Source organism: Pinus tabuliformis, chromosome 3_2, assembly GCF_031772625.1.
Source record: "Pinus tabuliformis cultivar Carrire ecotype Pingquan chromosome 3_2, CPIR1, whole genome shotgun sequence".
In the NCBI taxonomy this organism is placed as follows: Eukaryota; Viridiplantae; Streptophyta; class Pinopsida; order Pinales; family Pinaceae; genus Pinus; species Pinus tabuliformis.
Window position 1 is genome coordinate 28448515 of NC_142302.1, and position 24598 is coordinate 28473112.

The following is a 24598-nucleotide window of genomic DNA, read 5'->3' on the forward strand; positions in this document are numbered from 1 at the left end:
CCTTAATGCAACTAAAGATAGAGGGATCAGAAACATAAAGGTGTATGGAGATGTTGATCTCATCATTCGGCAAGTGAACAAAACATTCCGTGCAAAGCACCCAAGGTTGAAAGCATATAGAGATGAGGTATGGAGACTCAAAGACTCTTTTGATAGTTTTTGTATCTCATATATCCCTAGAGTCAAAAATCAGCTAGCCAATTCCCTTGTTGTGTCTGCTAGTATGTTTATCCCTCCCATGCCCCCCAGACTGGTTTATGAATTTTAGATAAAATATAGACCATCCTTGCCTGATAATGTCCAACATTGGAAATTTTTTGAAGATGATGATGAAGTAAATAGGTTTTTTCAAGTCATTGATGAATTCTCTGAAATGCAAATTGACCAAGAGAACGAAGTCTTAGAAGCAAGCCCCCAATCCCATCTAAGGAACAAAATTAGCGAAGATAGCATTGTCCAGCTACCCAACAACCATATACCTAAAGGCCTAGTTCCCTTAGAAAATTTGTCTGACCATAATGATGTGCCTTATAAGGGTGCCCAAAAAGAAGATCAATTTGCAATTCATAAGCATAACATAGGGAGCCCAGAACATCCAAAGTATGTGAATCTATCCACGTATTTATCTGCCACCCAAAGTTCTGAATATTGCACCTTGATGAAGCAGTTTGCTAATACAATGACCTCAAAATGTATGATAAAAAGATCATCCTGCATAAGATCCCCTTGGAGAAAGTCACCATCCCTTTCAAGTAGAAGCTGAGACCCGTAAATCCTTTGTTCCTTCCTCTGATTGAAAAGGAGATCAAGAAGTTGTTGGCTACCAAAATAATAGTCCCTCTCAGATATTCAAAATGGGTAGCCAACATGGAAGTGGTAAGGAAGAAAAGTGGAGAAATCAGGCTCTGCGTTGATTTCAGAAAATTAAACAATTGCTCTAAGAAAGACAATTATCCTCTACCCAAGATGGAGCATTTGTTGTAGAAAGTCTCAGTGGCCAAAGTAATGTCTTTCCTGGATGGATTTTCAGGGTATAATCAAGTTTTTGCGCATCCAGATGATCAAGAGAAGACTGCATTTAGCACTCCTTGGGGCACTTTTATGTATTCCAAGATGCCTTTTGGGTTGATGAATGCTGGAGCAACCTTTTAGAGAGCTATGGATATAGTGTTTGTAGGAGAGAAGGATAAGTTTGTCCTTATCTACCTTGATGATATAATAGTATACTCCAACACCCATCAAGATCATTTGCAGCACCTGAAGAAAGTATTTCTGAAATGCAGAAGGTTTGGGATATCAGTCAATCCTAAAAAGTCACAGTTTGCTTTAGAAGAGGGCAAGCTGTTAGGACACATTGTCTCTGCTACAGGTGTCAAAATTGACCCAGAAAGAGTGAGAGCAATACAAACCTTGTCTGTCCCAAGATCAAAGAAGGATATCCAGTCCTTTCTGGGCAAGATAAATTTTGTAAGGAGGTTTATTCCAAATTTTGCAGAACTTGTAAAACACATCACCTCCATGTTGAAAAAGGGATCAGAAATCAAATGGACTGAGGAAGCAAGAAGATCTTTTGAATCCATCAAGAAAGCCATTATGGAGGCTCCTACTTTGATCGGTCCAAATTACAGCAGGGAGTTCCATATATTTTTGTTTACCTTAGATGACACCTTTGCAGCAGTTATGTTGCAGAAAGATGATGAAGGTTCAGAGCATCCAATGGAATTCTTTAGCAAAACCTTAAGGGATGTTGAACTGAAGTATGGCATTATAGAAAAACAGGCCTATGCTCTTATCAAATCCTCAAAAGCTTTCAGAATCTACATTCTGCACTCCAAGGTAATTGCATACGTGCCCTCTGCTTCAGTTAAAGATGTCCTAACGCAGTCGGACATTGATGGAAGAAGGGATAAATGGATTGCAAAGCTTATTGAATTCAACATAGAGCTGAAGCCCACCAAGCTGGTCAGAGGTTAGGGCCTTGCCAAATTAATGGCTGAGAAAAATTACAGGATTCTGGACATTAATCTCATAAGCACAATTTCAGAAGATGGACAGACAAAAGAAACAGTTGAACCAAGGCAGAGCCAGTCAGTGGCAGAAAATCTAGCTTCTTGTGAATGGTATTCTACAATATCTCAATTTTTACTCAAGCTAAAATCCTTGCAGGCCTATGTTCAAGCCAAGCCAGAACCATTAAAATTAGAGCAGACAGGTATTTCATTCATAAAAACTTGTTGTATTGGAGGGACCCTTCTGGAATCCTTCTAAGGTTTTTGGACAAAGAACAATCCATGGAGGTCATGTATCAGTTTCATTCCAGCATTTGTGGAGGAAATCACTACTGGAGAACCACAGCTCACAAGATCCTCAGGGCTGGGTATTACTGGCCCACTTTGTTTTCTGATTTTTTTCCATATGTTAAATCTTGTGACAAGTGCCAGAGATTTGAAGGAAAACAACAGTTGAAATCCCTACCCTTAAGGCCAATCCATGCTAGTGGTCCTTTTCAACAGTGGGGCTTGGATTTCATTGGAGAAATCAATCCACATTCTAGTGGCCAGCACAGATGGATCTTAGTAGCCACTGACTACTTCACTAAGTGGATTGAGGCCATCCCTATAAGAAAGGTTGATCATCATGTGGTCATGAAGTTCTTTACAGAGAATATCTTCACCAGGTTTCGCTATCCACATAAATTAGTTACATATAATGCAGCAGCCTTCAGGGAAAAAGAGTTGGTGGACATGTGTGACTCAATGGGCATTAAGCTAGTTCATTCCACCTCATATTACCCTCAAGGCAATGGCCTAGCAGATTCTTCCAATAAGATCCTGATAAGGATAATTAAAAAGTTGTTGGATGACAACAAAAGCAACTGGGATTCAAAGCTCAAATATGCATTGTGGGCTGATAGGGTCACCATCAAGAAATCCACAGGGAATTCCCCATTCAAGCTGGTATATGGCACTGAGGCTGTATTCCCAATTCAGTTAACCCTCCCTATGGCAAATTTCTTGCAAGAAGAGCAGAATGAGGAAGATAATATGGCAAAAAGAATCACTGACTTGGCATAAGTACATTAGATCCGGGATCAGCAAGTTGAAAGGTCTGCAACACATCAGAAGAGAATCAAGGAAGACTTCGACAGGAAGGCAAAGGTGGATAGTTTTCAGGTTGGAGACTTGGTTCTTAAGTGGGATGCACTGAAAGAGAAGAAAGGCAACCATGGGAAGTTTGATGCTCTGTGGACTGGCCCTTTTTTCATCACTCAGATCCAAGGGAACAATACTTTCATGCTGCAAAGTATGGAAGGAGAGACAGTTTTTGATGGCCCAGTTAATGGGTGATTTTTGAAAATTTATGTTGTTTAAGGTCTTCACGCCTGAATGTTGTAAATATGATTGTCTTATTAGTTTAATGTAGGCTTAATTAGACTCCATGCCCAATGGAACACTAGGAAATTTTGCCAATCTGGTTGTTGTAGGAAAGGCAATGGTCTGTCGTTCTTGAGACCTCACAGGGAGGATTTCATCCCCAGAAGGAGCCAGTGTTAGCTCTGCTACATAACTCTGATTTTTGAAGGTTAGAAATGAACTTGGTTCATTCAGCCATGCTTGAAGAAAGCTCATAAGGGTCACCCTTAGCCTTTTCCTTTGCCCCGCTCATTTTCCCTACACCTCCGTTTCCTCTGTTTTTCTTCTAAAAAACAAATAAAACCCCTTTTTTGTCTTAAGCCCCGAGCACAAAGTCTAAACCCTCATAAAACCATCCCATATGCCCTCGCGCACTCGCCAAAGGGCCCTCCATCATTTCCCCACTGTTGATCTCCTCCCACTGATCTAACGGCTCCTGTCGTGCCCGATAAAGCAACTTGCGCACTCTTTTCCCAACCATCTAATCATCTCCGCCAAGATCAGATGACCTTTGCACATTTCACGCTCACAACGTGATGGAACATTGGCGCGCGATGGAGAGCATTTTTCTCTCTCCTCCGCTGCTACGTGTCACGTGCTAAATGGAATCGCACGCCCTCGCCCTTTTACCACCCAATGCCCAAAGGCGGTACGATTAATAACGCTTACCACTTAACCTACCGTTCCCGCTTGATAACTCCCGTGCACCTTGGCTGCCCGATCACCGTTGGATCTTTCTGCCTGAGATCCAATGACCCACATTCACTCCGCTCCCACCACTTTCGATACCATCCGCTAATCCATCTCCGCCATCTATTCTCCCGATCCGATGGCCAATATTTCTCCCTCATCCAACTTGTCCATTCACCACGCAATCCACGTCCCTTGACCATTCCATGTGCCTGAAGGACGATGGCAACCTGCTCACTAGTACCATTTGCAGTTGCTCCTCAACAACCACATTTAATAGACAGTATGGGTGAAGAGAAAAGGGACAGAGCATGAGCATGTAACTACATTTAGCAGTTATGGAACTTCATTGATACGAACACTCTAGGGGCCTGAGAGGATAGCAGAGCACCTGAAAAGATCAGATTTATCCACTGAAGCAAGCAAGCACAATCATGGACTCCATCAGGCAGTTAAATGCAGTTGGTGGTCAATTATAACCCACCCATACCTAAGCAGCCCAATTCCTTTGTAATGAAACTCTATATATACCCAAAAAGAAGATGTAATCAGGGTTGATGGTTGATGTATTGATGTAAAGTTCAACTTCTGGAGATTGTAACTATTTTGGCACTCACAGTGTCTCGTCTTCATTTTCAGCTAATACAAGCTTCTTTTGCTGTTAATTGATCACTTTCCATTTCTTCTTTGTTCCAAGTTGTGCCCGATACACTGTATTCTTGAGCTCTTGATGTTTATCATTAGAGTAGCTGTCATCCTATCTCTGTGTTAAAATATTGTATGTATCATTGAATAATTTATTCAGGTTTCTCTTCATCTAGTGCCAGAGAGCTGTCATCCTGTCTGTGCATTAGTAGATTAGATTTGCATGCTTCTTTACTAGTTATAGCCAACCATCACATGGTCTTGTGCATCTGCCGGTGTGGTCAGTATTCTCCATATTCACCCAATCCTTAAAATGTGAGTAGCTGGTGGTCTAAAGCCTTATAGTCTAGGGTTGTTCACACATGTCTGGAGTGAAATGAAGTAGAAGTGGTCATCTCGCTGGGACAAGCATAATTCCTTCCCTTCATCCATTTGCAACAATAAGTTGAAATTATATGTTACCAGGAATCTCCAATCACAACCTAGGAGAGTATCTTGGAATCCTAAAAAGCACTATATTCACATTTGGATCCTCTTCGCGTCGCTCAAACCTTATCATTTACAAGTTCTGAGTCGGGAGAGGTGGTAGCACCCCTTTGTCACATATCCTAGCTATCAACATAGGACAGTCTTCTATTTCGTGATCAAACACTGTGCAATACTTGCACGACGAACACATTGGATTAGTGAAATCACGAGCATAGTGTCTTGGTCCTCCACAATTGTAGTAAATAAACTATCCTCGACCTCTACCAGGTCCTTCTCCGCCTCAGCCTCTTTTGCGCCCCTGAAATCTTGTCCACACCATCCCTGCACTCTGGTCAAGTGGTCGTGTTTTGACTTGAACCCTATAGGCGGGAGTTCTATCCATCATCAATTCATAGCTCCTGCAAGCACGCTCATCATGTCCTACCGACCTACAAAAGTTGCAGAACAGTTGTTGTGGTGCTTGTACCAACTTACGTAACAAGTAACAATTACCTGAGGCATGTTTTTCAGCTACCTGACAGATAGCCCACCATAATGCAGGCCCCACGCTAGGTCCTGCTTGAGCTTATAGCCTTAAAGGCATCAGTCCTCCTCCTGCAATATAGTTTACAAAGACTAGGAAATGGTATTTTTCATGACCCTGACTCTTGCATTTCAATCACCATACCTCCTCGCGCACCTCTATTCAAACCATCTTGTCCTGCTTCAGACTTTGCATCACAAGGCGCAAATTCTTTAGTAGCACATGGATCTACTGAACTCCTAGATTTGGATCTTGCATCGGAGTTTTATGTAGTCTCATGGAAATCTCCAAGGCCTCTGCCTGAGTTGTTATCTTCTACTGCGCAACGCACTCCTTAAGTGTGGTAGTAGCGAAGCTACAAACCACTCGTGATGTTGTCCATCTGTCAAATTCATGTTGGCTTCGTGGATTGTACACTTCAACCTCTGATCTAGTTCCCAAGGTGTCTCACCTAGTTTCATCGTGATCTCTTTGAATCCCACAATCAACTGCGCCTCAAATTTAGGCCTACTAAATTCTCTATTCAGTGCTTCCTGGATGTCTGCTACTCCAGCATTGGAGTTATCATTAGAGTACTTAATATACTAGGTTAGCGCATGATCTTGTAGAGCACTAACCTGTTTCGCCTTCTTTATATGATAAACTGTAACACCTTGAGATTCCCATACAGCCCTTACAATGAATCAGAATTGGTCTGGGTCCTCATTTCCCAAGCCTTGGAACAAAGGCAACTTCATTGTATTTTCCATACTTAACTGCGGTGGAGGTGGAGGTGGTATGAGTGAAGTTGGAGGTGATGGTGGTGAAGTTGGAGGTGGTGTGGGTGGAGGTGGTATTCGCAGGAATCCTTGTCTTAGTAACTGAATAGCACTTCACGGAGAAACCTTCACTATTTCTTCCTCATCACCTCGCGGAGGAGAAACCAATGGACTATACTCCAGACCTTTTTTTCCTTCATTCCTGTAAGTTTTTCCGCTTCATGTAGTCTAAAACATCAAGGTAGCTGCATAACCTGTTTTTCACACAATAGCATTTTAATCCAGATATTCAAACATTTTACGTACTTACCTCGTGGTCCTTTGAAAAATTTCCACTCTGACTCATTGTAGCTGACTGAGGTATCGACCATGAATTCAGTCACAAATCCCCATGATTGAGCCAATGATCGACAACGCGGGTGATATTATCCTCTGATGCTTCCAACCTTTGTACTAGCTCCACGGTCCACACAATAGGACCGTCAATTTTCCACCTTCCTTGGCTATCTGCTAGCTTTGTGAGCCACTCATATAGCTCAATAGGGAAGGAGTAGAAAAATATCTCGTGGATCTCTATATGCAGGTATCTGTCCAACCACTATTTCTTTGTCAGTCATGGGTTTCTATTCCCCTGTGCCGCGAATTCATGGATCTTCCTATCCAACCAGTCTCCGATCTCCTTCTTAGTTGGATTCTAGTGATACGGCATCACACATCTCTTATGCAGATTCTGGTCCCGTCAACGAAACCATTTGTTGGCTTGAGGGGGTCTGACCCAAGTTCAGCGTTAATTAGGCAAACAAATCCCTACACTACTGGCCCTTTTAGCATTAGCCCGTGGAGCGCAGACTGAAGTCTCACCCGAAGTAGTATGGGGGGATGCTGGAACCAGGTTTCTACACCCTGAGATGGTTGTGATGTCAGTTGATTCCTTCTATCTGTGCCTTCGTGGAGGTTGCTTCCTTAAAAGGCTTACAAGATGAGCCCTCTATTCCGTTCTTTCATACCACTACGAAAGGGTATGATCAACCTTCACGTAGCCCTAACATGTTTCTTAGGTACGTTTGTGCTGCTATGGCAGTGTGCCATGTAGATTCCCCAATTACTCTAAGTGATTTTCTTATCTTAGAAAATACATAAATTTAACACCATGTAAGTAGATATTTGTAATCATGTTCAATTATTCAATGTAATTGCATTCATTCACGCATCATATAATCATAATAAAGGAAATTCATACATAAAATATCCAAACACATCAACAGAACAAAGACACTGAAATTGTAGAATATATCCTTTTATTAATATCTTCCAAGTGTTACAACTTCTGTCTGCCCTGCACGCACAGCTGCAGGGGTCTACGCACTCAACTACTGACTTCTACCCTAGGCCTCTACGCACTCAACTGCAGAGCCTCTACCTACGCTATGACCCAAGACTTAGACTTCTTGCTCCAAAGCTATGAATCTATTACATTGTGTGTCTTTTCTATCCCTAGAGCTTAGCTCTTTTTATACAATCCCATGGTCCGCAGACCATGGATAGGTCTCTTAGAGCCAACTTTACTTTACAAAACTAAGGGCAGACTACCCTTTTTGACACATAACACCTTCATGCTCCGCGACCACAAAATGCGGCGTATTTAGAATTATATTACAAAAATTGACTTAAACATGGGCTTTTAGCCCCAAAACTACCCTTGGGGGATCCCGCTCCCAACAACTACCTTCATCTTACGCCAAAACTAGAAGTGACTCAGCTACCCAAGTGATTTCTCAACACCAAAGTATCCATCCAACCCGCCATTATTATTTTCTTGGACCAAGTTTTCCCTCATTGAAAAATTGGAAATGTATAGATGATTGTTCTTGAACAATAGCACATCTTGAAACATAAACTCTTTACATGGACTGTTGTCCCTATTGACTAGATTTTTACACACTACAAAAGATTCTTTAAAATCATCATTAATTTCTTACAAGTCCTTCAAATAATCAAAGCCTAAAATTTGTATTTGACCTTCCTGTATGATTAAGCATCTCCTACTCAAGGCATCGACAACATTATTTGACTTTCCTGCATGATTAAGCATCTCCTACTTAAGGCATCGACAACCTTATTTTCCTTCTCACTAATGTGCTTCAAAACAGAAGTGAAATTTTGAAATAACTCCACCTACTTTGCATGTTTATGATTTAACTTATGTTGCTGCATATTGTATTGTAAGGCATAATTATCTGTGTATAGAAAAACTCCTTAGGCATCAAGTAATGACTCCAATGCTTCAAATCTGGAACCACCGCATAAAATTCTTTGTCGTAGGAAGAGGATTTTTGTTTTCACTCATTGAACTTCTCGCTGAAATGTGCAACGGGCTTATATTCTTGGCTTAGTAGAGCTCCAATGGTTGTCCCAGTAGCATCACATCTCACTTGAAAGGGATGATTGAAGTTTGACAACTTCAACACCAGTTTCTCAATGATCTTCTTCTTCAATAGTTGAAATTCTTTTTCTACTGTTGTTGTCCAATAAAATGGTTTCCTATTATTCTTGATGGTGTTAATGATAGGTGCATAAATTCCACTAAAATTCCTGATAAATCTTTGTAGAAGTTCGTTAAGCCATGAAAACTTCTCACCTCAAAAATTTTCTTAGGTGAGGGCCAATTTACAATTGCCTCTATCTTCTCTGGATCCATTTTCAAGCCATCCTTAGAAATGACAAAACCAAAGTATACAATCTCACTCTTCATAAAATAACACTTCTTCATGTTAATCAATAGCTTTTCTTGCTGGAATCTCTCTAAAACATACTTCAAATGTCTCAAGTGATCTTCTTTAGTTTGACTAAAAATTAAAATGTCATCCAAGTAAACAATGACAAACTTACCAATGAACTCTTTCAAGACTTCATTCATCAGCCGCATAAAGGTATTGGGTGCATTTGAAAAGCCAAATCGCATGACCATCCACTCGTACAAGCCTTCATTGGTCTTGAAAGTTGTCTTCCACTTGTCTCCTTCTCTGATCTGAATTTGATGATAACCACTTTTCAGGTCAATATTTGAGAAGTAAGTTGCCCCACCCAAGAAATCCATTATATCGTCCATCCGTGGCAATGTAAACCTGTAATGAATAGTGATCTTGTTGATTTCCATAGAGTCAGTGCACATTCCCCACCCTTCTTTGGACTTAGTACTGTAGGTACGGCACAGAGACTCAAACTTTCTTTTATTAGTCCTTTGTCCAACAATTCTTGGACTTGCTTCCTCACTTCCTCATTCTCTTTGGGTGTCATTTGATATGCATCCTTGTTCGGAAGACTTTCTCCCGATATCAAGTCTATGTGATGGCTGATGCTTCTTTTGGGTGGAAAATCACTTGGCAATTCATCCACTACAATATCATGAAACACATGCAACAACTCTTGAACTTCAATAGGTAAATCTACAATTTCAGTGTGAAGAAGTACTACCTTTGGGTTGCAAACCACTACATAGCTTACCTCTTCTTCTTCCATATGTTGTAGAAATTCCTTTCCATTAAGCAACAATGATTTTGGGCTGCTTGTTTCAGTTGTACCTTCCTCTTTCAATGGTACAAGAGTGTGCTTGATGTTGCCTTGTATGGGCTTGACCCAGGTTCAGAGGTGATTTAGCCAAGCAAATCCTGGTACTACTAGCCCTTTCAGCAATAGTCCATGGAGCGCAGACTGAGGTCTCACCCGAAGTAGTATGGGAGGGTGCTAGAACCAGGTTTCCGCACCCTAGGGATGTTTGATGAGCTTCTGGGGTTTTGCAGTTTGACCTTGCCGCACGTCGCTACGTGCACCTATTAGCCCCTTGCAACTTGCGATGTTGCCTTTGCGCAGCCGTACTCGAGGTGCGATCCGTATTATACCCAAGTTCCTTACTCTTTACCCTGTTATTACCCGATTACTTAACTTATATGTGTAAGACTAGTGATAATTAACAGTATATCCAGCAATCATATAAGTGCACACGGTAAACAAAACAGTATGAATGTAAAGAATACAATACATAAGAAGATGCATAGAAAATGGAGTCAACTTCTCTTTATTATTCTTTGTTCAAGATTACAGACTTGACACCACCCTACGCACTCAGCTGTAGGGGTCCGTGCACTCAACTGCGGACTCTACTAGGCTTCTACGAACTCAGCTGCAGAGCCTATTCCTACTACTATGACCTGATATACTTAGACTCTTATTCTATGTTCTATCTTCGCTACTCATCTTCTTCGCTCCTCTTTACAACTTAGAGCCTCACTCTATTTATACAATCCCATGGTCCACGGACCATGGGTAGGCTGACATGACATTATATTACTTTACAATACTTAGGGCAAACAACCCTATGACTTTATCCTATACTTCGCGCTCTGCGCTCGCAATTCACGGAGTCTTACAATACATTTGACCAAAACCTGGGCTTTGAGCCCCAAAACATGTTGTGGGGGGATTCCATGCCCAATAGGCCCCCAACACAATCATCGTGATGCGTCCCTGAGTCACTTTGTTGGTGCGGCAATCTTGGCGCAGGGCCCCTCCAACTGGCCCCGTACTACTCGGAGGTCCACGACGCACTATTCTGCGGTTTGTTGGACCTGTTGCATGCACTCTTTCGATGCTTCTTTGTGAGGCTCAAATCACTGCCTTCACACGTAGAGCCCCTGCATCTGTGTGAGCTTGCCCTCGATATATGCCGTAATGGTGAAGGCCTCATCAATCCATGGCTGGACGCACACTTTGAGAAGTGCCTCCTTCTGTGTTGCAGCATCCACCTACTCTTTGAGTGCCCTTGCTTACTGCATCTTTGCCAGTCGTTGAGTGAGGACGATTGTCTTCTCAATTCCCCTTACACTATCGTACTACTCCTGAAGCTCGTGCGCCTCTATTTCCAAGCGCTGTATGTCAGGGTCCTCTTGTAAGGATGTGAGGACGCCATAGGCTTGGTCCAACATACCGGTATAGTCCTGCACTACCCGTCCAATTTCTTCCAATCCTATTTGGATAGCGCTAATGCGCTGCTCTCTAACTTCTAGGGGAGTGGAAGGCTGCGCCTTCAACCGCAGCTCAGAAATCTAGAGATTCAGCTCCAGTTGCACATGCATTGTTTCCTTGCATGAGTTTCAGACTCCACTTACCAGACAATGGATCCACATTTCTGTTGGTAGTTCTGCGGCGATGGACAACTCTGGGACTCATCGGCATGCTTCATCAACTGTCTGCACTATCTGCTAGTTTTTTTAAACCAGTTCGTCATGCTGCAGGCTGAGCTATTCGATGTTGATCTTTTGCTCACTCATCACTTGAATCGCGTGGCCCTCCCTAGCGCAGAGCTCTACTGTTATGCCATCCTGCAGTTGGTACAGTGTGTATCGCGGAAGGGCAGCCAAATTAAGGCCAAGTCCCTTGATCCTGCCAACCGCAGCTCTGTCGGTCTCATTTTTATCTATTACCACCCCTTCCAGTAGCACTATGGTGTTGGCCATATTTTCACGTAGCAACTACTCCTCTGTTGATGTGCCTACTACACCATAGGTGGCTACGGTTCCTTCCTATGGGGGCTGCACATGTAGTTCCTGCAGCTCCACCCTTAGGGGCCCCAACACAGTCTGCTACTTGGACATTGCTTCTTGGAGAGCTTCCTTGGTGACCTCGTGAACCGTGTTTCTAATGTCGTAGAGGTCACCTTCCGTTAACATGATTAGGTCGATGGCCAATTTGGAGGCCTTGACCTTTTTCCGTGGACCCAATCTCTCTATGATGCCAAACTTTTTCAATTAGGTGGAAGTTGTGCCTAGGTCCGCGCCTTCTTCTGCCAAGTCTATGACCTCTACCTCCTGTCCCATAGACAATTCCTGGGCCTCCTCTTCCAGTTTTGTTGTGGCCCCTGTAGTCTGCGCTGCTACTGCGACTTCGGCGGCCTTTGCCTACTCCGCGGCTGCCTTTGTTGCCTCGCAGATTACCCTTACCTTTGCTGCCGCTTTTTCATTTCACCTCTTCTCATCCAACTTCGTGATGCACAACTTGGCCTCATCCTTTCATTTTTGTGCTGTTGTCCTATCCAGGTCCACCAAATCCAGGGCACACCACTCGAGATGCCATGGTTCTAGCACTATAAAAATTGCATCATTAGTGGCGATGAATGGGACCCTGGTCCACTGTTGCACCGGATCCTTTTGTGCCTTGATGTAGATGTTGTGCATGTCCGCCTTGAATTCTGCAAAGCTCCACAGACTGTTGTACACTATGGGGGACAGGCGCGGCCACCTATTAATCCACATCGAACGCTTTCCTCCATGAGCACCCAAAAGATCTTTGTCTCGCGAATCTACTTCATGTCTTTGGTAGCCCAGAGTGATGCATACTTTGCAGCCTACGGTAAGTCCAGCTCAATGCTCAGGAACTGACTGTCCTCCAACAGTTACCCCACTACTAGAAAAATGGATAAGAGAAACCACGCGTAATGGAAGGTCTTGCCCTACTCCTGGGCTTCGTTGCAGTCGGTCAAGAATTCCTCGCAGAGGAACTCAGCCCAGTTGAATTGGACCCCCTCTACACATTGTTCGGCCAACACAACTACCGGTGATGGTACCTCATCCCCGCGACATTTTCTCATTACCTTCCCGGCCAGGAGTTGGGTGGCTACGTGCACCCCTTTACCTTTGATGCTGCTAATTGCGTAACCCCTATTTTTCTTCTCGAGCTTATATTTTTTCTTCATGGCCTCTGTGAGAGCCAAATCTCCACTTTTTCCTGCTCTTGCCGCGGGGTCCTGTCCCTTATAGGGAAGCCAAGAAATTCTGTGGATGAGGCCCGCCGTGACGGGAATAGGCTCCTCCAGCCATAAGTACCCATCGTGCACCGGGAAACGCAACTTCCTGATGACAAAAATAGTGATGGGCGCATGGCGAAAGTGTGGAATCCACAATAGATGAAGCAATCCGGCCTTCTCCACACCGCGTAGCCATTTTCGTGGCTCTAATGTTGTGACTGTCCCCTTCGTTCTCTACTTCATAAGGCTCTCTATCTCTAAGTGTGGGAACTTCTCGCTATCCATGAGGTCCCAATATTCAAACTTCATTGTGGGCACATGGCCCAAGTTCGAGCCCTTAAACACAATTCCATCAGGGAGGAGCGGGGTCTGGAGTGCGCTCTTGGTGGCATCCATGTCCTTTGGTATCTTAGTTTTCCCTTTCTACAGCATGATGTACTCGGGCAATTTCGCTACAGAGCACACTAGTTGGATATCCTCTTCCATGTCCTCTACTTCCTCTATCTCATCGACGAGAGCCTGTAGGTCCTCCTCCTTGTCATCTGTCTCAATGGTGATAGCCTTGCCCTTTTCTTGCATTGAGAGCTTACCAAACTGCGGATTCCTCGGGGACATGTGGATTGGTCCCACTACCTACTTATCTTTCTTGGGCCTCGGTATTCAAGGCGATTTCAGGATTTCTGGCGTGACCCCAGTATCATCGGGAACATCATGTTCCATGGGGTTCTATGCGGCCTCATCAGTGGTTCCTTCTGCAAAGCCCAAACCTCTCCTGGTAGCTGCCATATTGTTTGAATTGTCTGTGGTCGTTCACAAAAATTGGGGCTCGAATGTCAATCGACGCGCAACACTCTTTGCTCTAATCAACTTCTCAAATCTCAAGTGAACAAGTGTTGTCTCATGGCTAGCCCCTAGAGTTTTATAGCGCCTTTTGAATTCAAATTCGACCGTTCCCCCCAATTCTGGGTCATCAATGCTTTCTTGGCAACAGATTGTCCCAAATCTTGCACTTAATTCGCGTCTTAAATGCCTGTCGCCCACTTCCTTTTGCCTTAAATTGGACATCCCGTCATGAACAATGACACCAACGGTCACTTCCCAGCCTACCCGCGCAATAGCACAGCCCCCCGTGCACGGGCACGAACCTTGTGACATGCTGATTCTGCACACACCTCCCTTATCATGCAACTCCCAAACAGACTCTTTTATAGTCCCGCGCTCTCTTTCAACTGCCTGGAGCACTGAGACTGTGCTTCCTACGACTAGTCAGGTGGTCACACCACCTGTGCAAAGCTTCAACTCTCCTTCCAATATAGTCCATGAAAAATCCTCAATTTCCCTCGCGACAGCTGGCATTGCACATTCTATCATATGTAGTGCACCCCCGTGGTTACTGTGTTTGGTGAGGTGCGGTCGTAGCCATGGTAGCAGAGACATGAATTCTTGATGACAATCTTCTAATTCAGTGGTATGATCATTCGCACCTTGCCTTTTCATCCTTGGTTTATCGACGAGACACTTACTTGACCTCGTTTTCCAGCCTCTTGATCTCGGGGTCCATCAAAATTATTTTCTTCCTCAGTCATACCCGGTCTTTTTCAAGTTCGCAAAGTTGAAGGTTCCCTCGCCGAATGGCTTCCTGAATCTTTATGTGTTCAACCTCGCATAACTGTGTGATTTCTTCATCCTAGTCTTCGCGCACTATCACAACTGTGGGAGATATTACATAAAGGTTCCTCTTTGCATTCTCTTTAGAAATTATGGTATCTATTATGTTCCACACCTTTGGAATTTTTTCTGCAGCTAGGATTTTGCACATGGTCCTATAGGCCCATCGAACCACTGGTACGCGCATGTCTCAATCAGTACGTCTCACCTGGTGAACCCTGTTCAGTACTCCGCACACCCTATCGAATGATTCTCTGTGGATAATTGGTAACACGCAGCGCCTTTCCTGTTGTTGCGATTTTTTCAGCTTCTCTATTCTGGGAGTGGTGGGCACTTGTGCGAGCTGTATAGCATATGTCTGTACCCATCGAGAAAGGTGGGCGCACAAGTTGTTCCACCCCTATTGACTGCCTCATGTTCTGAGATGGGGTTTTCCAAAGCATAGGAACATCATCCTTCTACATCCGCACCAGTCCTCAAAACTTCCTTGATGCATGCCCCACCATCGTGTGGGCGTTGTGCATAGTGCCCACTTCAGCGCATCGAATCATTGTTGTTCTAGTACTGCGCTTTCAAATTCGTTAATGAATTCATCCACCGCTGTCAACCCATCATATGTTAGCAAATCCCTTGCCTCTTTTATCACACAGTGCAGTGATCTAACCATCATGTTGCAATTAAGCATTGTTACTTCGTGCAGCCAATTCTACCATCGCTCTATCTCTTCGTCTGAATCCGAAGTGCAGGAGCTTTCACACCCCCACAAAATCCTTCCATCTACAATCGAATTCACCCAATCCTATTCTCGTGCAGTTATCTTGTAAATACAATCGATATCGTCATCGTGCACTGGTTCAGTGTATCGTGCTCCTTCAGCTGGATATAGTGATACTACTATGCGTAGTGACTTTTTCTCAAAGATCATTTTGCGCTTCTTCATATTTATGACTCCATTCATATCGGTGTCCCAGTTTATTCCTAGTAGTGCGGGATAGGGATTACTATCATTGACAATCTCTATCACTTCAAAATCTTCTTGCACACTCGTACCTTCAATATCTACTGTTACCCTTGCAATCTTCCCATGGGCAAGATCTTTTGTTGGTTCGCCATTCGTAACTGAATAGGAGACCACTGTAGCATGGGTCTGCCCATGTGTTCCCATGTTTATTTTGGCAATACATTCATGTTCGATCCAAGATCTAAGATTACCTAATCCATTTCACATTCATCAATTTGCGCAGTCAACCTCATTTCCCTTCCTGTGCGTAATGCATGCTTTCCCAGTTTCCGAACCATGCATAGTTCTCCTGACCCCGCGCACCTAGTGATAAGTTCCTGTAGCCTGTTTACTATCTTGCTGTCGTGTAGTAGTTTCATGCATGTCTCCAGAAAGGTAGTGAGCATTGAAGGATACATACCTAGTTCTAATTTATCCTTACTACCTAAAGTGGAGGCCTTCGTGAAGCCCTTCTTAGCTTCAATGAATGTCTCCTTTGCGCATTCTAAATCAAATTCGGGTTCCTTTGTAGGAGCCTTGTGAACCCACACACTTTCTTCTAACTGCCTACCTTTATCATCGCTAGTGTTCATACCACTCCTGAGCATCATGTTTACATTCGGGTCTTCCTCACGTGGTGCAGACCTCATCACCTACAAATTCTGAGTCAAAGGGGGCTGCAGTACCCCTTTTTCATGCAGTCTCACTATTAGTGTAGGGTAGTCTTCTACCTCATGATCAAACTGAGTATAATACAAACATGATGTTCTGGTCGGGTTTGTACAATCGCGGGCATAGTGCCCTAGTCCTGCACAATTATAACAAATTAACTGTCTGCGACCCATTCTTGGTCCCATTCCACCTCGAACTCGACCGTGCCCCTGAAATCCAGCATGCGCCATTCCTGCATTTGGGTCGAGGGTTCGCGTTTCAGTCTGCACCCTATAGGCAGGAGTCTGATTCATCATTAGTTCATAGCTTCTGTAGGTGCGATCATCATGGTATACTGACCTGTAGAAGTTACAAAACAATTGTTGGGACGTCTGCGTGTACTTCTGCAATAGATGACAATTATCTGTAGTGTGTTTTCCTCCTATCTGACAGATTGCGCACAATAACGCAGGCACCACGCTCGGTCCTACTTGTGCCTCAGGTCTTAATGGCATCGGCCCTCCTCCTACCAAATAATTTGCAAACTCTAGATAGTGGTCCTTGTCATGCCCCTGGCCTTTGCATTTTATGCACCATACCTCCTCACGCGCCTCTAGCCGAGGTGTCCTATCCTGTTTCAAACTCTACATTTCTAGACAAAGGTTTTGTAGTTGCACATGGATTTTTTGGACTCCCAGACCAAGGTCTTGCATAGGGGTCTCATGCAATCTCATCGCCATCTCCAAAGATTCAGCTTGGGTGGAAAGTTTTTACTGTCACAAAGCCATCCTTAAGTGCAGTGTTAGTGATGCTACAAACCATGTGCAGCGTTGTTCATCTGTCAACGTCATGTTGGCTTCACGAATTATACCCTTCAATCTTTGGTCCAGATCCCAGGGGGTCTCACCCGGGGGCATTGTGATCTCCTTAAACCCGATGATGGATTTTGTTTCTGGATTTCCTATGATTCCTGCATTTGGATGGTCATTAGAATGCTTGATGTACCATGTTAATGGGCGATCCTGCAATGCGCTCACCAGCATATCCTTCTTGATATTTTCATCCGTGACGCCTTTTGCTTCCCATACTGCTCTTACCATGAACCAGAATTGGTTCGGATCTTCATGCCTCACTCCTCTGAATACTGGTAGTTTGATCGTACTCACCATATTGAACTATGGTGGTGGCGGAGGTGGGGTGGGTGGAGGTGGAGGTGGTAAAAGTAGAATACGTTGCCTGATCATACTAACTGCACTTCTCAGAGAGACTTTTGCGAGCTCTTCCTCACTCTCCCATGAGGGGGAAATTAAGGGACTGGTTTCTAATTCTTCACTACTTCTGCTTCTATAGATCTTCCCACTTTGCGTAGTCCCAAACATTAATTTATTCACATAACCCGCTTTTCACACAATAACATCTTAATCCAAGTGTTCAAAGATTTAATATACTTACCTCGCGGTCACTTGAGGAAACATCGCTCCGCCTCACTATAGCTGATGGTCGTGTCTACCGTGAACTCAGTGATAAATCCTCCTATAGCTCGGTCGAGCCAATGGTCCATAGCTCGCTCGATCTTATCTCCTGACGCTTCTAGTATATGCACTAATTCCGGAGTCCACATAATTATTTTGTCGAGCTTACACCTTCCCTGACTATCTGCTAGCTTCGCGATCCACTCATATAGCTCAGAAGGAAAGGATGCGAAGAAAATTTCTTGGATTTCCCTATACAAGTAGCGCTCCAACCACTGATCCTTAGATACTCACGGACTTCTATTTTCCTTTTCCGCAAACTCGTGAATCTTCTTATCCAACCACCCTTCAATTTATTTCTTTGTTTGATTCCAGTGGCACGACATCAGACATCCCTTATGCAGATCCCGATCCTAGCAATGAAACCATTTGTTGGCTTGTATGGGCATGACCCAGGTTCAGAGGTGATTTAGCCAAGCAAATCCCAGTACTACTATCCCTTTCGGCAATAGTCCACGGAGTGCAGACTGAGGTATCACCCGAGGTAGTATGGGAGGGTGCTAGAACCAGGTTTCCGCACCCTGGGGATGCCTGATGAGCTTCTGGGGTTTTGTGGTTTGACCCTGTGCGCATGTCGCTATGCGCACCTATTAGCCCTGCGCAACCTGCAATGTTTCCTTCACGCAGCCCTACTCAAGGCACGATCCATATTATACCCAAGTTCCTTACTCTTTACCTTGTTATTACCCGATTACTTAGCTTATCTGTGTAAGACTAGTGATAATTAACAGTTTATCTAGCAATGATATAAGTGCGCGCGTTAAACAAAACAGTATAAATGTAAAGAAGACAATACACAAGAAGATGCACATAAATTGGAATTGACTTCTCTTTATTATTCTTTGTTTAAGATTACAAACTCGACACCGCCCTACGCACTCAGTTGTAGGGGTCCACGAACTCAGCTGCGGACTCTACTAGGGCTCTGCACTCTCAGCTGCAGAGCCTCTTCCTACTACTATGACCTGATATACTTAGACTCTTACTTTATTCTCTATCTTTGCTACTCAGCTTCTTCTCTCCTCTTTACAACTTAGAGCCTCGCTCTATTTATACAATCCCATGGTCTGCGGACCATGGGTAGGCCGACATGTCATTACATTACTTTACAATACTTAGGGTGGACAACCCTATGACTTTAACCTATACTTCGTGTCCGAAATTCGTGGAGTCTTACAATACGTTTGACCAAAACTTGGGCTTTGAGCCCCAAAGCATGCTATGGGGGGATTCCATGCCCAACACTTGATGCCATCCTTTTCAAACTTATAATAATTTCTCTCTACATCATGTGTCACCTTCCTATCAAACTTCCATGGGCGACCCAAAAAATGTGACAAGAATCCATTGGCATTATGTCCCAGAGCACCTTGTCTTTATACCCACCTATCTGAAATTCAAGTTCACTTTGTTCATGCACCAACAATGGGTGTCCTTTTGGCAACCACAATACCTTATAAGGTGTGGGGTTCTTAATATTTTTCAATCCCAATTTTCCACCATTTCTTGGGAGACTAGATTGTCCGTATTTCCACTGTCAATCACCAATTTGGATAATTTTCCTTTTTCCTTACACATTGTCTTGAATAAGGATTTATTTTGGATTAGTTAAATAGTCTCCTTTGTTGGTTTTAACAGGACTTTGTGCATCATCAACACCTCTCCAGACTCTGGCACATTCTCTACCTCAGGTACTTGTGCCTCTAATACTTTAGTTTGAGCTATGTATGAACTTCGCTATCCCGTATTATAATTCTTAGGACATTCAAAAGATTGGTGACCCAATTTGTTACATCTGTAACATCGGTAGATAGTCTCTCTGCCTCTTCCTCTACCTCTACCTCTCTGGTAAGGTCTTCCTCCTCTGCTTCCACCTTCTTTCTCTGACTGCCCTTGTTTATTTGAGTTTCCTTCATCATTCTTTTACACAAGACAATTTCCTCTTCCATTTGTCTATCCTTTCCCCTTGGAAAAACCACTTCCTCTGTCAGAGCTTTGCTTCCTAACTTTCTTTTCTTCTGCCTTCAAGGTGCATTGGTATGCTCCCTCTATTGTCCTTTGTGAAAGTATGTTGATTTCATCTTGGATATCTAACTTAAAACCATTGATATACCTTTTTGTCTTCTCCCAGGTATCTTCTACATAGCCTGCTCTCAAATTCACCTTGTAAAACTCTTCGGTTTAGTCCCTCACTATCATCATATTTTGTTTAATATTTTTCATATGTTTGTAAAGAGTTAGCTAGTAATCCTTTGGCAAGAACTTACTCTTCATATTTGCCACCATTCTATCCCAACTCTTCATGAATGGTTTGTCCTTCTTCCTTCTTTCAACCTGTACATTGTCCCACCATAGTGTAGCATGGTCTTTCAACCTTGTCACAACAAACTTGATTCTCTTATCCTCGTCAATTTCCTCGTACTCAAAATACTTGTCCATCTCATTGATCCAATCTATTATATTCTCATATTTCAAAAAGCCATCATAAATAGAGATTTCGAGCTTTAGCCTTGAAGCTGATCCCAATACTGCTCTCAACAACTTATTCAACGGGTGTTGCCCCTTCTTATTCAAGTTCTTCTTCAACCTCACTAACATCTCCACCTTTAGGATCTCGTTTTCTCCTAACTTCCATGGCTTCTAACCGAACTTGTAGTCTCCTTATCTCTTCCCGAAGTTCTAAATTACCCGCACGTTTGCCTCCGTGACCTCTTGCCCTTCCTACTCACCTATTCATCTGTCTATACTATAGAGACCACAACGTTAAGGCTCTAATACCACAAATTGATGGTTGTTATCTCTGCAAACCACAAGCATTGGTGCAAGGGAACAACAAGCACATATTGATGATTGTTATCTCTATAAACCATAGGCATTGGTGCAAGGGAACAACAAGCACAAATTGATGGCTACTATCTCTACAAACAACAAGGATTGGTACAAGGGAACAAGAAGTTGTTTTTTTTAGTTGCACAGTCTGTAAAAACAAAACACAGGTGTTGGTGTAAGGGAACAACAAGTCGTTTTTTCCCACTCACACAATCTGTAAAAACATAGTTTAAAGATCACTTTGGAACTCCCCAACCAAGGATCTTTTTGGAAAATCGATCACGTATTTCCAAATAGACCTTGCTTTGCACAAAACCCATATCGTGGAATTTTGAATTCCGTTTTCCTTTGATCAGAAAATGACCTGCAATTTTGATGACGATTTTCCCTTACAAATTTCCCTTCTTCTGTTGGCTTGATAAAGAGTGATCTGTATTCTCGAACCTGTAATGTAAATGACTTCTTCCAATACAAAAGATTTGATGAAAATTTTGATTAAAATATTAACTGTAATATGGTTCTCTAGGTCTATATTTTAGTCTCATCCAAATGTAAAGAACAGAGAGAATGCAGTGCATGAATTCCTCGTTCAACACAGTAATTTAAAGACCAAATCAATTTCAATCTTCAGATATTAATATTATGGTTCACAAACCTCACAAATGCATATGCAAATAACTATCTCACACACACTTACAAATTCAATTTGCTAATTAAAATAACTTGTCTAAGAATTTTGTTCAGTTAACAACTAACTCCACATGCTACATCCAACTCTCACGGATTCACACAAATTGAGGATCAATTCCCACAAATCGATATCATGGATGTATTAACTTATATCTCCATTAACTTCAGTCTCACACAGAGAATAGAATAGTGTACCTCTCTCCCACACCAAAAAAACTTCCAGAAAATGTTACTCCTCCCTAAAAACTAAAATAAATTTTCCAAGAAATGAGTTCACATATGTGAACCAATTTCCCTTATCTCTAACTACCTACTAGCTATTAAATCATTTATTTTAACTAGATATTCCAAACTAATATTAACTAAATATCAAAAACTTTTCACAAATAAACTTTAAAATGTTCTAGCCATGGCATGTGATCAATCCATCACATTGCTAGATTGTTTGTCTGAATTTAATAACTTATCATTTTTATGTGCTTGACCTAATGCACCTGAATCATGTTCTCTGAATCTGGTGGTTAAAGGAATACCATGAGCCAAATGGGTAGTAGAAGCGAAAGTCTTCCACTAAATGGTGATTTAAAGTTCAAGACCTACTTTGGAACTTGCTTTGAAGCAATCCCCAGAAATTTTTTGAATCTAGCTAGAATTTGACGTCTTCTACAAAATGAAAGAGCCCTTTAATGGTCGTTTAAAGATCATGACCACAAAGTGATGTCTCACAAAAGTTGTAAGTCGTCTACCAAATGGTGGTTTAAGGGAAACCATAAACATGTGGTGGTTTTTGGATGACCACAAACAAAATGGTGATTATTGAACATTGACTTATCTGTAAACTGACATGGACATTCCAATGGATGGTTAATCACAACATATCTGATAATAATATATTAAAATACTGAAATTTTACACTATTACAGTTTTATTAAAATTCTAAATCTATAGATCTTACTATAATTAGTGTTGCATGCGAATGGAAATTATCCAGAAAAGTAGAGAAGGAAAAAATAAGTTCACACTCACATAAAGCACAAGATATTCCCTATGGGAAACCCTTTCAGGAGAAAATGCAGCTGGAAGGTGAGGCCACTTCGTTCTCTTTCTCTTTCTGGAAATATTGTTGCAAGTAGAAAGAAGTAATTATTGTGGCCCATTGGATGCTACAGTGCATAGGTCCTCTTTATCTTATCTACCTCCTATCTCTATTGGTTATCTTTTCTCAACTATGGAACAAAATGCTCTTCGAAAGAATGGAATGCCTCTTCCTCCTAGTGGCTTGGGTATAACACAGCCTGGTAGCCCACTAGTGGTTAAGCTTGACTACATAAAATCTTAACAAGAGTTACAAAAAAGACACTTCTAGAGTATTTTACATAAAAAAACACGTGGTTAGGCCCGTTTCCATAAATAATGTGCGCTAGCGCGACGTCCTCCCGAACTATAGTTGTGAAAATAGGAAGGTCAACTTTTGCGTGGCATAACTTTTGCATATAGACTCTAATTGACATGCTTCTTGCACTATTGGAAAGGTCTCTATGTGTAGAATAGCATGAAAAGGTGAAATGCTAAAGTGGAAATTTTTTTCCCCTAGAAAACATCATTTGATGCCTCAAAACTCTCTTAGAAGGATTTAGACCCCATTTTGCCAAATTGGGTCCTGCCGGTAAAAACGGTCCCGTGAATTGGTTCCTCCTCTTTTTCCACTTTGTTGTACTATGAAACAAACCCCCCATTTATAAATAACAATAGATAAGGTTAGAGATATAAATGGGGGACCTTTTAAATTTTTAGGCTTAGGATAATAATACCTAACTCTGAGAAAATACCTAGCAAAAACTTGCAAAACGAACTAAGGATGAAATCCACATTGCAAATGGCACTTTTCCATGTGAGTGTCTTAAAAGATCTTCAGAAACTTGCGATCTTCGATCAAATCTCCCGCTGCGATAGCCCGATAAATAGAACCCTGTCATTTCGCAAATCAAACTTCACAAACTTCGTAATAAATTTAGCTATGCCATTAGAATGTCCATTAGTGATTCGTGAAATGAAATATTGCGATATTCACAATCGCATTTCACTTTATGCATCTGATAGCGCTATATTGTATCCATTTAAAGATCGCAATGTGTGATTAAGAGCGATAAAATGTGTGAAATAATTATATTTTAATATCAAAATAACGAATTGACATGTTAATAAATAATTAGCAGCCTGAGGAAGGATAATCATTTTCCAAGTTATGGGTAGTTAACATTGAGTATCTCATTAAACCATTCTCATGATCCAAAGTCATTTTAGAGAAGCTTTCAGTGTTAATTACCTGATACCATCTACGTTGATATATCTTATCTATTTCAGGCAAGCTACAAAAGACATGTCACTAAGGAAGGTGATGCAGAAGCAAAGCAAGCAGACCATTGTTGAATCTGAATTTAAAAAGATGGCTCCTATTTTCTCTGATATAGTTTCTGACACTGCCAGAGGCATAATAGATTGGGAGGTCATATACAATAGGCTTGAGGACGAATGTCCTAAAATCATTGTCACCAGAGCAACAACTAACTCAACAAGGCCTTCAAGACTTCATTTAAGGGATGCTTCATGTTCTTTCCTTCATAGGATAGGAGAAAGAGCTAAAATATTCCCATACATGGATATGATCAGGTGGGTGATCGAAAACCTTGTCATTGAAGATAGGCAATTCAAGAATTCAAGAATGGAGCTCACAGGGTTGTTAAGAGCAGAGGACTTGAAGAAAATGTACCACATACCTAACCCTCAGGATATCTATGATAAGACATTTGTGGCCAACTTCGCAGAGAAAAACCCAGACCCCTTCAAGCTGGTTTAGGGCTGGAGAGTTTTGGACAACAAATTCAAATATCACAAATCGGGTATGTATGTT

At 42.3% G+C, this 24598-nt stretch overlaps 1 pseudogene; it reads left to right on the plus strand.

The window, feature by feature from the left end:
- Positions 1 to 1593: 1593 nt before the first annotated feature.
- The window catches only part of LOC149179650 (3-ketoacyl-CoA thiolase 2, peroxisomal-like), a 38458-nt pseudogene continuing 15453 nt past the window's right edge, over positions 1594 to 24598 (plus strand).